At 43.6% G+C, this 13,788-nt stretch overlaps 1 non-coding gene across 1 annotated transcript; it reads left to right on the top strand.

Moving 5' to 3' along the window:
* The first annotated feature begins 6,232 nt into the window (after nucleotides 1-6,232).
* TRNAC-GCA (transfer RNA cysteine (anticodon GCA)) lies at nucleotides 6,233-6,304 on the top strand. Its single transcript has one exon. It is a non-coding gene; the product is annotated as a tRNA-Cys (tRNA).
* Nucleotides 6,305-13,788: the final 7,484 nt, after the last annotated feature.

Genomic DNA, 13,788 nt, shown 5'->3' with positions numbered 1-13,788 from the left:
AACCTGACACCTCATTCCTGGTTAGGGTGTCTAGTCAATGTCTGGTTTTGCTAACCTGTATCTGAGTTGTTGGGGTAGAGCAAAGAGCAAGGAGAGATGGAGCTGTGATCCAACTGGCAGAGGGTCCCAAATACCCAAGGAGTGCACAAGCTGAATCTCACTTTGTCCTACAATCCCTCGAAGGTGCATATAAAGCAGGAGCTGCGAGCAGGAGAGAGCCCACTGCCTGTGTGCCTAAAGTGAAAGTAAAGTCACTCAGTCGTGTCTGACTCTTTGCGACCCCGTGGACTGTGGCCTACCAGGCTCTTCCCTCCATGGGATTCTCCAGGCAAGAATACTGGGGTGGGTTACCATTTCCTTCTCCAGGGGATCTTTCCAACTCAGGGATCGAACCTGGGTCTCCCACATTGCAGGCAGACGTTTTAACCTCTGAGCCACCAGGGATTCCCTGTGTGCCTAAGGAGAATATATATCAAAGGCTGTGTCCTGAGGTCACCAACTGGAGGTCATCAGGAAAACCAAGGGGAGTAAGAGTCCCTAAGAAAGGTGAACTCATAGCACACAAGAAGCAGAAATGACAAGGCCTATAAAGTAGACACTATTAGCATTCCCATCCTAGATATTTGATTGAACTGATTTTCAGGCACTCCAATGGCTCCAGCCAGGTCATGTGGCTGCCCAAAGTCAGTACTCATATCTTCTGTTGCTTGTCTAGCGGTCACCTCATTCCTACTCTTCAGGTCACCTTGTCAACAGGTCAGAGTCACAGGAAGACCTTAATATTTTGGGTTATTGCAACAAAGTCCTGAAGTGGATAGTTGGCCAAACCACAGTGATGGTCACTACCTAGAAATATTCTCCTCAAAGCTAATTCTTTCGGCCTGTGGAATATCCCATCAGAACTATACCTCCTGGTCATGCTGAATAACAAAATACAGCAAGATGACTTACTTTCCTCTCAGCACCAGCCACTGTGGGCTAAGTGACCATATCAACCAGACTCTTTTTGGCACCATCACTGTGGAAATGCCTGTAGCAGATGAAGCTGGGTGGAGCTTATCTAAAAGGTACAATGTAGCCAGAGGTTGAACTTCAGCTCCAGAGTGCTTTTGATAAATTAATTTCTATATTGAAACATCAGGGAAATTTTTACAATATGTGTTACACCTCAAATCATGATAGTCTTTTAAGCCAGAAAGCCAAGGTGAAAGAAGGAACTGGATTCCTTCAGGTACTAAAGTCCACCATCAGCTCCTCAGTCTTAAAACAGCTGCAGATCATCTTCCTATACTGCAAGGGTGTAGACAACAGGACCAAAGATGAGGGTGTGAGCCATCTTAACATTCTCATTTCTCTCTCTTATAGTATCTTTCAGGTAATGCTGCCAAGGAAGATTCTGTATACGAAACATACATAGAAGGCTCAAGTGACATTTCACTTGACCCCTGTGTTAGTTCATTGCAGGTTTTCAGGTGGTATTAGATGTGAAAGAGAATTATTAGGGAAGAGAATGAAAGAAAGTGGAGAGAGCCCTCAGACTGGGGTGTAGGTCTGCCACCTGTAAAGGGAGAAAAGGAAGGAAAGAGGAGTAAGTAGAAGCAGAATCTTAGATCACAGCATGTTCTGAGAATGTTTCAGCCAGGCCAGCAGGGATCGTCTAACCAAAGCTGCTCACTGGAGGAGTCCCACATTTCTCTGGAGTATCCAGAAGCAGCCTACAGGAAGAGGGCCTGGGAGCCAATACAGAGGTGGATTCAAAGGGCAGTGTCTGCGGCCATTGGTCAACTGTGTTCCTTACAGTGGGAGTTATGAATGACACATTTTCATGGTCACCACATTCCTGACCATTGCAGTCAGGACCCAGAGCTCAAAAAGCCAGAAATCCACTCTGGCTAAAGTATGTTTAAAAAAAAAGAATTTATGGGAAGGTATTGGGTAGCTCACAGGATTTATGGAAGGCTAGAGGAAAAACTTAGGAAACAGTCAGGAATCAAGTTTACACTCAAGAAATAGTCTGATCAGGGTGCTCGGCTGCCGCCACTGCATGCTAGCCTCCAGAACTTCTGCTGCCTCACGGACACCACCACGGTGGTCCTCCCACCGTGACTAGACTTGGATATCACAGCCACCACTGCCACTGGCTAAATAAATTCTAAAGTGCTACTGCTTCTCTGTATCACTTGATCAACAGTCAAAGCATAAAGGCTCCTCTCGTTATCCAGTGGCTAAGACTTCGCTCTTCCAGATCAGGGGGCCTGGCTTTGATTCCTAGTTGGGGAGCTAGATGCCACATATGGTAACCAAGACCATGTGCAATCAAATTTAATAAATACAAGTAAATATTTTTTTAAAAAAAATACAAAGAGGGTTCCGTAAGACCAGAAACTATAAAACTCCTAGAGGAGAACATAGGCAAAACACTCTCTAACATACATCACAGCAGGATCCTCTATGACCCACCTCCCAGAATATTGGAAATAAAAGCAAAAATAAACAAATGGGACCTAATTAACCTTAAAAGCTTCTGCACATCAAAGGAAACTATTAGCAAGGTGAAAAGACAGCCTTCAGAATGGGAGAAAATAATAGCAAATGAGGCAACCGACAAACAACTAATCTCAAAAATATACAAGCAACTCCTACAGCTCAACTCCAGAAAAATAAACGACCCAATCAAAAAATGGGCCAAAGAACTAAATAGACATTTCTCCAAAGAAGACATACAGATGGCTAACAAACACATGAAAAGATGCTCAACATCACTCATTATCAGAGAAATGCAAATCAAAACCACTATGAGGTACCATTTCACACCAGTCAGAATGGCTGTGATCCAAAAGTCTACAAATAATAAATGCTGGAGAGGGTGTGGAGAAAAGGGAACCCTCTTACACTGTTGGTGGGAATGCAAACTAGTACAGCCACTATGGAGAACAGTGTGGAGATTCCTTAAAAAACTGGAAATAGAACTGCCTTATGATCCAGCAGTCCCACTGCTGGGCATACACACTGAGGAAACCAGAAGGGAAAGAGACACGTGTACCCCAGTGTTCATCGCAGCACTGTTTATAATAGCCAGGACATGGAAGCAACCTAGATGTCCATCAGCAGATGAATGGATAAGAAAGCAGTGGTACATATACACAATGGAGTATTACTCAGCCATTAAAAAGAATACATTTGAATCAGTTCTAATGAGGTGGATGAAACTGGAGCCTATTATACAGAGTGAAGTAAGCCAGAAGGAAAAACATAAATACAGTATACTAACGCATATATATGGAATTTAGAAAGATGGTAACAATAACCCGGTGTACGAGACAGCAAAAGAGACACTGATGTATAGAACAGTCTTATGGACTCTGTGGGAGAGGGAGAGGGTGGGAAGATTTGGGAGAATGGCATTGAAACATGTAAAATATCATGTAAGAAACGAGTTGCCAGTCCAGGTTCGATGCACGATACTGGATGCTTGGGGCTAGTGCACTGGGACGACCCAGAGGGATGGTATGGGGAGGGAGGAGGGAGGAGGGTTAAGGATGGGGAACACATGTATACCTGTGGCAGATTCATTTTGATATTTGGCAAAACTAATACAACTATGTAAAGTTTAAAAATAAAATAAAATTAGAAAAAAAAAAAATACAAAGAGGGAATGCCTAATTGGTTCAGCTTTAGTCACATATCCTGGCCCCCAGGTAGTGTTGCCAGATTTAGCAAATGAAAAACACAAGATGCATAGTTAAATAGAATGTTCAGATAAGCAATAAAATTCTTAGTATGAGTATATCCCATGCAATATTTAGTGTCTCCTTAACAGTGAAAATATTTGCTATTTATCTGAAATTCAAATTTAACTGGATGTTCTTTATCTCCCAACTCTACCCTTTAGGGGCCAGCAAGAGGGAAGTGTGTGTCTGTTTTTTTAATGTTCGGCATGTAAGGCAGTCAACTCTGCCTTCCATCAAGATTAACACAATGATGAACTCTCTAAATATGGGAAGGAGACACCTGTATTGTGCTGCTAAGGATGGGAATATCTGCTCTTCAGAGTCCAACTAATAGAATATCCCTTATCATAACCAATATAAAAGGAGACCTGGTTATACAGCTACTCAGAGACATGTTTTTAACCCACATTTCCTAAGAACAGGATGAAATGGGCAGAAAGCAACATTTCTTCTTGCTTCTCATGGAAACTTGATTTTTACAGACTTATAAGTACAACACACTCGCTATTTGACACATCTTTTAATGTGCAAATCTGGGCTTCACCCAGAGACAATAACATGCAGGGCACAGGCATAACTGTTACAACTGCATCTCCCAACTCCACTGGGCTGGTAGGAGGTTTTCTCAGATACAGGCTCTTGGAAGAATTTTATAAATAGAGAGAGTATGTACTTTGGGCAAGGGCTGTTACCCCAGAGTTTCAAAGAGACAAGGTTTCAGTGAGCACCACGTGCCCCTGGTCCCAATAGAGAGGTCCTTCTGCTAAACCCTAGGACCAGTCTCCTCATGCCTGTGCTTCTCAGAGGGATGTACCGCCTGGACAAGAGTCATGCCTGGGAAGGGCCAGGAGCCTCTATGAAATAAGACACATACAAAGGGGAAATATTATAATCTTTGAAAAACACAATTCCCCAGATAACCAGAACCATGTGTCCCAAGCATGTGGGGCTTTGTTCTCATCAGGGTGTCAGATGGTGCCCAGTCTTGGAATGTGCTTTCTCCAGACAACCAGTACCAGGTTGGGGGAAACAATCCCCAGGAGCCCAGCCCCCAGGGCATCTCCAGCTGGGCTGCAAGGCTCCCCAGGGCAACCAAATCACTTCATCTCTGTCTTTTACACATTCTCCTATCAACCTTTTCTAAACAGAAAAGAGGAAATGATGTTTTCACAGTGGCCTCTTCCTAAATAACACACCTTGTCTAGACAGTTTCCAAAAGAGTCTCTTTTCAGAGCCCTCTTTTGTGTGCTGAGTGGAGAAAGGGAAAGCGTTTTTGAAAAATTTCACTGTGACTTTACAAATGTGTTTTGTAATCCCCCCCACCTCAACACACACACTCAGACACACATCAGATTTAAATCTTTTGTTAGCATATTCTACTCACAAATATTTAAGTATAGTTATCATGAAGCACTTGGCATTATGCTAAACACTAGCAATGTAAATCCAAACTGGGAAAGGAGTACATCAAGGCTGTATATTGTCACCTTGCTTATGTAACTTACATACCATGTACATCATGTGAAATTCCAGAATAGATGAAGCACAAACTGGAATCAAGATTGATGGGGGAAATATCCCATCATATAACCTCAGATATGCAGATGACACCACCCTTATGGCAGAAAGTGAAGAGGAAGTGAAGAGCCTCTTGATGAAACTGAAAGAGGAGAGTGATAAAGCTGGCTTAAAACTCAACATTCAAAAAATGAAGATCATGGCATCCGGTCCCATCATTTCATGTCAAATAGATGGGGAAACAATGGAAACAGTGATAGACTTTAATTTCTTGGGCTCCAAAATTACTGCAGATAGTGACGGCAGCCATGAAATTAAAAGATGCTTGCTCCTGGGAAGAAAACAACCTAGACAGCATATTAAAAAGCAGAGACATTACTTTGCCGGCAAAGGTCCATCTAGTCAAAGCTATAGTTTTTCCAGTAGTCATGTATGGATGTGAGAGTTGGACTATGAAGAAAGCTGAGCACTGGAGAATTGATGCTTTTGAACTGTGGTATCGGAGAAGACTCTTGAGAGTCCCTTGGGCTGCAAGGAGATTAAACCAGTCAGTTCTAAAGGAAATCAGTCTTGAATATTCATTGGAAGGACTGATGCTAAAGCTGAAGCTCCAATATTTGGCCACCTATGCAAAGAACTGCCTCATTAGAATAGACCTTGATGCCGGGAAAGATTGAAGGCAAGAGAAGGGGATGACAGAGGCTGAGATGGTTAGATGGCATCAGCAACTCAATGGACATGAGTTTGAGCAAGCTCCAAGAGATAGTGAAGGACAGGGAAGCCTGGTGTGCTGCAGTCCAGGGAGTTGCCAAGAGCTGGACATGACTGAGCGACTGAACTGAACTGAGCGATATAAAAAATGAATAAGATAACATGATCCCTGCCTTCACAGGGTTTTCTTCTTTGCTATATCCCACAGAAATAAATAGGATAAGTCTTTGCAGACAGTTCATTTCAATTAAATTAGTTTTTATTTAGGGGCTTCCCTGGTGGCTCAGAGGTTAAAGCATCTGCCTGCAATGCAGGAGACCCAGGTTCAATCCCTGGGTTGGGAAGCTCCCCTGGAGAAGGAAATGGCAACCCACTCCAGTATTCTTGCCTGGAGAATCTCATGGAGAGTTTACCCAAGAGAATGGAGTCTCTAGAAAAAGAAAACTTATTGAAAGGATAGTAATTGTTCTTCCTACTTTCCTTCCTTTCATCCAGCAAATATTAAATGTTCGCAATATTCCAGGCTCTCTGCTACTATCCAGGTATCCAAAAGTGACAAAGAATTGCTCTTGTAAATGAAGTCTAGTGGGAGCTGCTGCCGCTGCTAAGTCGCTTCAGTCATGTCCAACTCTGTGCAACCCCATAGACAGCAGCCTGCCACGCTCCCCTGTCCCTGGGATTCTCCAGGCAAGAACACTGGAGTGGGTTGCCATTTCCTTCTCCAAAGCATGGAAGTGAAAAATGAGAGTGAAGTCACTCAGTCGTGTCCAACCCTTAGCGACTCCATGGACTGTAGCCCACCAGGCTCCTCCATCCATGGGATTCTCCAGGCAAGAGTACTGGAGTGGGGCGCCATTGCCTTCTCCAGTCTAGTGGGAGAGAGACACCTTAAAAGTTCATTCTCAAAACAGAAACACAACTGTAAAGTTGTGACAGCCCATATTGGTGGAATGAATAAATGAATAAGGAGTACTATAAAACCATTCAACAAGGATGTCTGTTAAACCCCATGAAGCCACAGAGTTTAATTCAGCATTTAAGAGTGAGGCCAACTGCTGGAGGGGAGGAGGAGTGAGATAGAGTCAGGCTCTAGGTATGAATTCATAAATTTTATCTTAGTCTTTTGAGGTATATTTTATTGTGTGTGCGCTAAGTCACTTCAGTCATGTCCGACTCTTTGCAAGCCTATCCTGTAGCCCACCAGGCTGCTTAATACTGGAGTGGGTTGCCGTGCCCTTCTCCAGAGGATCTTGTGGACCCAGGGATTGAGCCATGTCTCTCATGTCTCCTGCATTGGCAGGCATTTATTATTGGGCTGGTCAAAATTTTCATTTTTTCCACATTACAGAAAAACTCAAATGAACTTTCTGGCCAATCCAATATTTACTTGGATTGTTCAAGTAAACAATATTTACTTGTTCATTTACTGAACAAGGAAACTGAGACTCAGATTTGAAGTCTTTTGTCTGCTGTTACAGGGCTACCCAGTGATGGTAGAGCTTGACTCACTGTGTGACTCCAGAGTCCATGTTCTTTTCATCACATGCATTCCTTTTCCCTACATCAAGCAATATCATAAACATTAAGACCTCATTTCCTACCAGTGCATGAGTCTTTGTGTGTCTCCAAGACTGCAAACACATTCCCAACGCAGGCCTTGACCTTACTCATCGGGCTATGCAGTTCTCTCCCTCCCTCCCTCGGAGGTTTGCTTAGAGAGGCCTCCTCTGACCACATTCACCATATTCATGTCTGCCACTCTCCGTTTACCTGCTTTATTTTTCTCTGTACCACCTATCACTGCATGACAACCAGTCTGCTGTTCATTCGTTAGTTGTCTCTCCCCCACTAGAATGTAAGCTCCATGTGAGCTGGGGATTGTACCAGGCAGGGACTCAACAGGACACAGAATTCCACTCTGATGCTTTTTTCCAAAGAATTTAAAAAGGGAAGTGGGCATTTTCCAAGAGGTTAACGAAGTGTTGAGGAAAATAGTGAGGAAGGTTGAGACATTTAGAACTGAACAAAAGCCACAAGGCTGATTACCACCTCTTAGCTTACAGGGAGGCACAAAGGGAGAAACTGTTGTTCCTGGAATCAGTGATTGCTGGATCTTGGAGGAGGAGCTGGCAGGCAGCTGTAGCCATGGAAGAGATGGCCAATGCTAGAGTTGAGACCTTGGGGCAGGGAGAAAGCCTAGCCTCTCATCACTCCACACCCTCCCTGCTCCCATCATCTGCGTTGACTCTCACTAGCCAAACCCAACTGAAATCCAGCTAGCAAGGTTGCAAAGGTGGTCATGGTGTTGTGTGTAGCAGTCAGCATCTCAGGCACAGGACAGGGCAGAGGAGCGGAGGATGGATCTGGGAGTGGGAAGGAGCAAACAGAGAATAACCAGGTAAAAGGATTTCATTTGTTTTGCTTACCTCATTTTCCCACCACTGCCTCTCACACCTTGAGTGCTCAACATGTATGAATAAATGAAATATGCCCCATGAAAGAGAAAGATGAGAGACTGACATGGAGCAAGCAGGAGTCACCCAGGAGTGGTTTGATGGGGACTTCTTACCAGGTGGCAGCCCTGAGCCTGGAACAGAAAATCCAGGAGCAACAAGATTTGTTTGTTCAGTATCACACACTTCTGAGGAGTGAAAGCTTGTATAAATTGGGAGACACATGTCACATCCACAAATGTTAAGGAATGTCTTCTGTGTGCAGTATAAACCGATATCCAGCCACTCAGAGGGTCTGAGCTGGTGCCCAGGGAGGAGCTGGAGGTCAGGCATTCACGTTGGCTGGGATCTTAGCGGTGTATCATCAAGATGCAGACAATGGAAACCCACTTACAGAAATTAAATGACAAAAGAGGGGATATATTCAATACTATGAGAACACAGGGCTATGTCAAGGGATAAAAGAGGGAGATGTAGCGGAGGGACCACTGCAATTACTCCATCTCTCTGGGGATGGATGGGTCAGTCAGTCATTCAGCAAACATTTATTGAACTCTTATGGGAGCCAGGCACTGTGCTGGATTCTTATTGTTCTGCTTCTCTGGTTACATTTGAATTCTCTCTTGCTCATTCTCACTGTCTCTCTTATTGGTTTTATCTGATTTTTTTGTGGAAACAGCCCAAACAAACAGTCCCTATCCACAATGTGCCCTTATGCCTCTTGAAGTCTAGTGCCTACAGAAGCATCAAGTTTCTGAGTTTGAATTCTAAGCTCCAAGAGAAGAGAATCCAGGGACCTGACTGGGTGATTCTATTACAATCAAGTAGTTGAGGAGGCCTGGGGACCGAGTCACCTGTTTCTCTGCCCTCTCAGCAGGGATAAGAGAAGCCCACTTTGTGAAGGCAACACAGCCAGTTTCTCCAAGTAGAGACTAGATGGAGGAGACATCGTTAGTGCAATGGAGCATCTTCACCCATTCAGCCTTTACAACCATCTCTACCTCTGTGTACACTCTGTAAAAAAATTGAAGGACAGGGAGTGAGACAGGAAACAAGAGGGAGCACCGATGAGTATAACACCCTGGCTCTGTTTACAAATACTCCATAATAGGAATGCACACCCTCTGAGGACTTATTCTTCGAGCTTGTCTACAGTATGTTCAGCGTAACTCATCAGATAACCCATCAACCTGCAGACCCTGCCCTTAGGGGCTGCCACAGACAATAATCAGTATGAAATCAGTATGGCAAAGGAAAAGGGTGGGCATTTGTTCCTTTCATTTAGTTCTGACTAAATGAGCAACTACAGAGAAGACAGGCAGATCAAATAGAAATTCCTGGCATTTGTCCCTGTTAATAAATACATCTATATTATGACTGCTGCTGCTGCTAAGTCGCTTCAGTTGTGTCCGACTCTGTGCGACCCCATAGACTGCAGCCCACCAGGCTCCCCTGTCCCTGGGATTCTCCAGGCAAGAACACTGGAGTGGGTTGCCATTTCCTTCTCCAATGCATGAAAAAGAAAAGTGAAAGTGAAGTCACTCAGTAGTGTCCGACTCTTCGCGACCCCATGGACTGCATCCCACCAGGCTCCTCCATCCATGGGATTTTCCAGGCAAGAGTACTGGACTACAGACACACAAAATAATCTCCTCTAACGTATACAGCTTGTAGAAGATGGGGTGGTTCACACTGAAACAAATATAAAGCTACCTGGAATCTGCTTCCTGTAGCATTTTATGGGTTATTGATTCTTGCCAGTAGCAATAATAGTAATATTCAGAATTTAAAAATATATATATTAACTATGATTTAATTCACTTAAGCCTTGCCTGGGAAGAGGTAGAAAGAGGCAGAAAGAAATCTGAGCGAAAGAGTCATATGTGATTGTGCCAATTTCATTAAAAAAAAAAAAAAAAGGTTCCCAAGAGGCTCCTAACTACGTTAGGTATTGTCAAGATTAGAGGAATTAGAACCATAGGTGGACATAATGATTTTTATCTGTACCTCAGTTGTCAGAGGAATCTTATGAACAAACAGGAAGTAGACACTGGAGCTGGAATCAAAAGGCTTGGTGAGCCTGATGTGGTTCAGAAGAGGCAAGGCTGACCCACCTTTCTGCCCCTAATCAATTTGACCCAAAAGACCTTAAGACTTTCCAGGAGGCACTGGACAAATACCTGTTCCATAAGGGTTCATAGAACCAGCAGCAACTTTGGCCTTATCAACAACAGTTCCTTCATTGTACAGGTTAGAAATTGGGATCCAGAGAGATGAAAGCACATCATCCAACATTACAAGTAGTCCACAGGTCTGCCATGAGATTGGAATACCCCCACCTGAATATGCCTTGTGGTGGGCAGAATTCTGAGATCACCTCCAATAACCCTCATCCTTGTATCTTCTCTTTCTTTTGAGTGTGGGTAAAACCTGTGGATACGATAGTACTCCTGTGATTATGTTACATTTTAATGCTAAAGGATGATTATCCTGGGTGAGCCTGACCTAATTAGATGAGTCCTTTGAAAAGTTGGTCTCTGGCTGGTTGCAGAACAAGAAGTCTAAGAGATACGTGTTGACTTACCTAGAAGAAAGCAAACATCTACTTTGAGGACTGTCTGAGGGTCACCATAAACAAGAAACTCAGGAGTCCAGGAGCCCAGAGAGCTGGCTCTGGCCAATGATTAACAGAAATATGGGAACCTCAGTCCTATATCTGTCAGGAAATAAATCCTGCTAGCAACAAGTAAGCTTAATAGAGGACTCCAAGCCCCAAATGACAACTGAAGTCCCAGCTAATATCTTGATATCTGATTGGTAAGATATTGAAAAGAAAATCCAGACATGTCATGCTCAGGACTTCTGACTTACAGAAATTCTAAGATGATAAATGAATAATGCTTTCAGCTTCTAAGGTTGTAGTAATTTGCTATGCAGACAAAAAAAAAAAAAAAAACTACTCTAGTCCTCAAGATCTTATCTGGGTGGGTATGTTTTGATCAAGGAGCTAAAACTTTATCAAATCAGCTTGAGTAAAACAGAAAATGGTTTCAGGTGACGGGGTAGTTATAGTAAAGACATAAAAATTTCATAGACTCTGAGAACAACAACAAGAACAAAAACTAAGCTTTGGTTCTTACAAAAGCTTTGTCAGTGGAACCAGCCACGTCACCCACCCATCCTACTGAGGACAGCATGTTCCAGCCATAGGAAATAGTCACAGTAGGAGTTCCCAGGTGGTTGAGTGGTAATGAATCCACCTGCCAAGCAGGAGACATGGATTCAGTCCCTGGGTTTGGGAATATTCCCCTGGAGAAGGAAATGGCAATCCACTCTAGTATTCTTGCCTGGGAAATCCCCTGGACTGAGGAGTCTGGCTGGCTACAGTCCTCCGGGTCACAAAGAGTCGGACATGAATGAGCGACTAGACAACAGCAGAAGCTTCTGTGCCACAGTTCATAATTAAGAACTAGCCTCTCCCTCCCTTGGTCCTAGAGTACTTTCTCCCTACCTCTATTTTAAGATTTAATCATTACAGGTTGAGGTGGGTGTGCTACAAAAATATCTGAAGTCCCAACCCCTACGACCTCATAACGTGGCCTTTTCTGAAAATAAAGTCTTTGCTGATGTAATTAGTTAAAATGGGGTCATACTGAAGTAGGGTCTTAGAAGGACACCAATATGACTAGTGTCATATTGATGTCCCTATATGAAGAGAAGAGATACAGAGACACAGATATTCATACGGAAAGATGACCACATGAAGATAGGAGCAAAGATTGCAATTACGCTGCTATAAGCCAAAGAATGCCTGGGGTTATGGGAAGCTGAAAGAGGCAAGGGAAGATCTTCCCCCAGAGGCTTCCAAGGAAGAGTGAACCTGCTCACACCTTAATTTTGGATGTCCAGAAATGGCAACCCACTCCAGTATTCTTGCCTGGAGAATCCCAGGGACAGAGGAGCCTGGTGGGCTGCCTTCTGTGGGGTCGCACAGAGTCGGACACGACTGACGCGACTTAGCAGCAGCAGCAGCAGCCTCCAGAACATGAGAGAATAAATTTGTTTCTGCTACTTTGTTACAGTAGCCCTGGAAAACTAATGCAGATCCTGTATGGGTTTGGTCTTCCTCATTAAATTCTAAGCTCCCTGAGTACTGTGTCCACGTTCTATTCATCTTTTTCTTTTTCATGACAAATGTGCTCAGTAAGTTTTGAATAGATGGGTAGATAAATAAGTGGATGGATGTATTTATTAACTCATTCATTCATTTGGCAAATACATTATGACTACCTACTATGGGTCGAACACAATTCCAGGCCCATGGGTATGTAGCAGAGAACAAAATGAAGTTTTTAAAACCTGACCTCAGTAACTTATAAATGAATGAATTAAATATGGATATATGGATGGATGGATGGACTGATGGATAGATAGATGGATAATGAACAATTACCAAACAGAATTTTAGATCCTGTAATGCGGGCAGGATTGATTCAGGCATAGAAATAACTAAAGTTGCAGAATGAGTTTAATAAATTGTTTCTAAAGTTAAAGTCATTGTTCTCAACTGGGGTAATTTTGCTACCCACCTCCACCTTAGGAATGTTTGGCAGTGTCTAAAAACACTGTGGTTGTCACATCTAGGAGGAAGGATTACTAGCATCTAGGGAACAGAGGCCAGGACTGCTGCTAAGTATCCTTCCATGCACAGAACAGACACCACAGCCAAGAATTACTGCCCCCAAATGTAGCCTTGATGAAGCCTAGAAACCTTGAGTTAGAAGTGTCCATGGGATCCAGGGAAGATATAGGAAAGCTGGTGAATCTGTAGCATCTTCTGTCAGCTAAGCACTGTGCTGAGATATTTACTTATGATGAAAAGTGAAAGTGAAGTCACTCAGTCGTGTCCAACTCTTTGTGACCCCATGGACTGTAGCCTACCAGGCTCCTCAGTCCATGGAATTTTCCAGGCAAGAGTACTGGAGTGGGTTGCCATTTCCTTCTCCAGGGGATCTTCCCTATCTAAGGATTGAACCTGGGTCTCCCGCATTGCAGGCAGACACTTTACGATCTGAGCCAACAGCTGCTGTTGCTGCTGTTTCATCTTTAAGTTGTGTCCAACTCTTCTGCAATCCTATGGACTATAGCCCGCCAGGCTTCTTTGTCCATGGGATTCTCCAGGCAAGAATACTGGAGTGGGTTGACATTTCCTTCTCCAGGGGATCTTCCTGATCCAGGGGCTGAACCTGTATCCCCTGTTTAGCAGGTGATTCTTTGCCAGTGAGCCACCTGGGAAGCCCAACCCCATTTTACAGACGGTGAAATCAAGGCTTGGAATTTAAATAACTTTCCCAAGACTGAACATTTAGTAAGTT

Source organism: Bos taurus, chromosome 15, assembly GCF_002263795.3.
Source record: "Bos taurus isolate L1 Dominette 01449 registration number 42190680 breed Hereford chromosome 15, ARS-UCD2.0, whole genome shotgun sequence".
NCBI lineage: Eukaryota > Metazoa > Chordata > Mammalia > Artiodactyla > Bovidae > Bos > Bos taurus.
This window is presented reverse-complemented; position numbering and strand designations above follow the sequence as displayed.